The sequence below is a fragment of the Penaeus japonicus genome, unplaced genomic scaffold (genome assembly GCF_977035675.1).
Source record: "Penaeus japonicus unplaced genomic scaffold, GWHDUDI00000001_assembly GWHDUDI00000027, whole genome shotgun sequence".
Classification (NCBI taxonomy): Eukaryota; Metazoa; Arthropoda; class Malacostraca; order Decapoda; family Penaeidae; genus Penaeus; species Penaeus japonicus.
In genome coordinates, this window is record NW_028234429.1 from 24,503,950 (window position 1) to 24,508,949 (window position 5,000).

The following is a 5,000-nucleotide window of genomic DNA, read 5'->3' on the forward strand; positions in this document are numbered from 1 at the left end:
GAAAGTGTGAGAGTGAGAAAGAAAGATAGAGAGAGAGAGAGAGGAAGGGAGAGAGACAGAAAGGGAGAAAGAGATAGATAGATAGATAGATAGAGAGAGAGAGAGAGAGAGAAAGTGTTCCACATCCTCCTGATCGCCCCCTTGGTGTTAAAAAAAAAAAAAAAATTCAGTGCATGTTAAGTAAACGCAATCTTAGAAAAATCTTTTGAATTTCCCTCCGGACCGCGGATTCCCCAGCTCGGAAAACAAGAGTCATCAGAAACCAAGAAGAAGAACAACAACAAAATGGGATTCCCAAAACAATTCCTAAATCTCCTATCTCGCTGGTCTTCCGTCGGTAAATCTAGGAAAAGAAAAAGAAGAGCAGCTTTCTTCGGAGAAATAATCATTCTGGTCCAAACCTGAACGCATGTATTTAAGATTTTTAAAAATTTATTTGATTTAGATCCTCCCATAAAGTCATGCTACGATAGGGTACAGGATTGAGTGTCCCCTTTGATTAAGGAAAATATGATGGGTATGTTACTTAAGGGTCCTGAAGAAATGTATAAACCTCATATCCGTTTATCATTCGATCGTAAATAAAAAAACAACATGATAACGATATCTTTTGACAAAAAAAAAGAAGAAAAAGAAAAGAAAACAAGGAATAATTAAAACGACTTACCTATGTGTGTGTGTGTGTGTGTGTGTGTGTGTGTGTGTGTGTGTGTGTGTGTGTGTGTGTGTGTGTGTGTGTGTGTATGTGTGTAACATGAAGAAGTCATACCTAAACCCGAAAGCGTACATCACAGAAATCGTATTTACCTTCGGATTCTCCTTAAAGGATAAACGACCCACTTAATCACACTACGATAATTAGGACAGAGGGACCTCATTAACAGACGAAAATTCGATGAGTCTATTACCGGTTATTACACGATGTTGTTCCTGGCTCGGTTTCCTTTGAAAACCTCTTGGTGCTTTGGAATGCTTGCCTCAACGACGCTTAGCATGAGCTGAATAATTATACTAATGGTTGTACTTTCTCGAAGGCAGAAGGGCGTGGGTGAATGTGATAAACGAGGGAAATAAAGGATAAAATACAAATTCAATTTTATTCCGTTTATGATCATAGGTGGAATAGTAGTGAAAGTACTACTAGAGTAGAGGTCTTAATAATGATGATAATGATAATCATAATAGTTATGATAAGGATGATGATAATGATAAAGATAATAATAATGATATTAATGATAATGATACTAATTATAGTAGGAATAATAATAATAATAATAATAATAATGATAATTAGATAATAAGATGATCATAATAGTTATGATAATAATAATGATGATGATAAAGATAATAAGAATAATGCCAATGATGGTAATAATAATAATAATAATAGGAATAAAGACAACAACAACAACAACAAAATGAGCAGAACTACACTACAATTTAAACAGAAGAAGAGCATAAGGCATGGCAGTGGTTATTTCCTGGTCATCTGTGGACTCGGATCAGTGCTAACAATAATTACTAGTTTTATCACTGGTCTTGAAGAATTATAATTTAACCAGTGCAGCTAATAATAACAATATCAGCAATAACAATGGTATTATTACTTTGAAACAATGACTGGATAACAATGCAAAGCAATATGTGTTGTTTGAAAATACGAAACAAAGTGGACACCTTATTTTCTAATGGATAAAACGGCTATTAATGGAATCAATGCAATTTGTATGAATGGAATATCTTCATCCAAAGATTAATCTTTGGAAATATCATCGAAATTTAGAAATCACATTAAACTGTAATCGATGATCTAACATTTGCAGGATTGCACATGCAACCGCGTTAACATGACGGATGGTGTTCATCTCTCCGTAATTGGTATATGCAAATTCCATCGGGTATTGCGTATACAACTAATGATTACATATATATCATATACATTTATCTATCGATATATCTATCGAAATATATATACACACGTGTGTGTGTAGAAAGAGAGGGATAGAGAGAAAAGCAGTGACGAAGAGAAGAAAATATAGAGAAAAAAAATATATATAGAGAGAGAAAGAGAGAGAGAGAGAGAGAGAGAGAGATAGATAGACAGATAGATAGATAGAGAGATAGATAGATAGATAGAGAGAGATAGAGATAGATATATAGATACAGACAGACAGAGAGAGAGAGAGAGAGAGAGAGAGAGAGAGAGAGAGAAAGAGAGAGAGAGAGAGAGAGAAAGAGAGAGAGATAGATAGATAGAGGGAGAGATAGATAGAGAGAGAGAGATAGAGAGAGACAGAGAGAGAGAAAGAGATAGATAGATAGAGAGAGACAGAGAGAGAGAGAGAGAGAGAGAAATGGAGATAGAGATAAATAGATAGACAGATAGATAGATAGATAGATAGAGAGAGAGCCACTTAGAGACAAGCTCACCCGACCTCCTCTGTCCCAAAGTCTCTTCACAGGCTTTCAAAATGATGAGAAAACCGGAAGCTTTAACTACCGGAAGGGGTTAAGGGGTAGGGGGGAGGGGGGAGGGAGGGGAGATTGGATCTGAGGGAGAGAGGAGAGAGAAGAAGGAAGTGGGGAAGGAGTGGATGTGATTGACGAGTATTAGATTTAGTCACTGAATCCTCTCCCCCCCCTCCCCTCCTCTCATATCCCCCTCCCTTCCCCCCCTCTTCCCCATCTTCCCCTCATCTCCCCTCCCTACCCCCCCCTTGTTTTCCGTCCTCCGTCCTCGTTTTATCAACTGTGAAAAAATCTTATGCAGTCTTTTAAACGGAAGACGAAAACCAGAAAAGGGGAAGGAAAAGAAACAGGCGAAGAAAGAAAGGAAAGAGAAGAGGAAGAAGAAGAAGGTTAAAAAATAGAAGGAAAAATAAACAGACAAAGGAAGAAAGAGAAGAGGAAGAAAAAGAGGACTAGAGGAGAAAAATAAGAAAGAAATGAAGAGGAAAGGGAAGAGAAGCAAAGAAAAAAAGAAAAGAAAAACAAAAAAAAAATAGAATCACATAAATTCGGAGCATCTTCCAGCTGAGGACAAGAAGAACGCTCTTGATAATGGTAATGACAAGGTTGATAATGATAGTAATAATAGTGATAATAATGATAATAATGGTGGTATCAATGATGATAGTAACGATAATACTGATAATGATAGTAATGATAAAATTAATGACAATAGCATGAATAACAATGATGATAATAATGATGTTAATGTAATAATTTTGATAGCAACATTTAAGATGATGATAGTAATGATACCAATGATAACTATATTGATAACAAAAAGGATCAAATCAATCATATTGATGAAAATTATATTAGTAATGATAATGATGATAGTGATAATACTGATGATAATTATAATAATGCTAATGCTAATGATGATAATAATGGTAATGGTAATAATAATGATAATAATAATGATAATGGAAATACTAATGATAATAATAATAATGATAATAATCATAATGATAATGGTAATAGTGATGATAGTAATGATAAGGACAATAATGATAGTAATGATAATAATAGTAATAAAGATAATGATAACTATAATGACAATCATATCGATAATAATAACAATAATAATAGTATCAATAATGAAAATAGAAATAATGATATCCAATATTCCAACCAACAGTTGTTTGAAAAAAAAAGAATACAAAAAAAAAAGAAAGTTTAGAAAGGAGGATGGAAATCGTAACTGAAAGAAAACGTTTTGGTGTCCTGTAGAATGATGGGAATTTCCTTGAGTCGGAATGAGGTCCCACGTATTTTTAATGAGGGAGAACTGATTGAAAGACTATAAATTACACACTAGTCACTGTTCACGGGTTTTTATTGCATTTTTACGACTATGTTTTGCATTTCAAACACCTACCCATATTTATTACACATTTAACGTTTACAGGAACTCTTATAGAACATCCCCCGCAAAGAACAACCTATACGCATATAAAAATACATATGCATATATACATACCCATTTTTTATTCACCTTACTCAATCACATCTATAACCGAACATTCATTCAGTCATTATGCAATACCATATGTCCCACCACATCATGTACATACAGTAGTTACTACACACCACCCAACATCGCAACACATACCCAGACCAGAAACACGCGTCCTCTACGCACCGCCCGCCTTTTCAGATGATGCATACGTTAAAAAAAGGACTTCCTTTGATACAAATGTTTACATCTCCTGAGGGGAGGGGAGGGGAGGGGAGGGGGAGGGGAAGGGGTTGTGGGATTTTTAAGGAAGCTTTAAAGCTATGATGAGATCCTTTAAGTAAACAGTTGAAGAAAGTCGGTATTAAAGTAAAGTTTGGGATTGAATATTGAGAAGGGAATGAAAAGATGACTTATGAAGGATGCTGTGGTAGAGAGAGAGAGAGAGAGAGAGAGAGAGAGAGAGAGAGAGAGAGAGAGAGAGAGAGAGAAAGAGAGAGAGAGAGAGATAGAGAAATAGATAGATAGAGAGAGAGAGAGAGAAAGAAAGACGAGACGAGAGAGAGAGAGAGAGAGAGAGAGAGAGAGAGAGAGAGAGAGAGAGAGAGAGAGAGAGAGAAGAGAGAGAGAGAGAGAGAGAGAGAGAGAGAGAGAGAGAGAGATAGACAGATAAATAGATAGATAGATAGATAGACAGAGAGAGAGAGAGAGAAAGAGAGAGAGAAGAGACAGAGGGAGTGGGAAAGGGATGAGAAAAGAAAAAGGGAGAGGGAGGGAAAGAGATAGATAGATAGATAGATAGATAGATAAATAGAGAGAGAGAGAGAGAAGAGGCAGTAGGAGTGGGAAAGGGACGAGAAGAGAAAAAGGGAGAGGGAGGGAAAGAGAGAGAGAGAGAGAGAGAGAGAGAGAGAGAGAGAGAGAGAGAGAGAGAGAGAGAGAGAGAGAGAGAGAGAGATAAATAGATAGATAGATAGAGAAATAAAGAGATAAAAGGAAGAGATAGAATCACAGGAACCTCCGTCCCCTTGAAAAG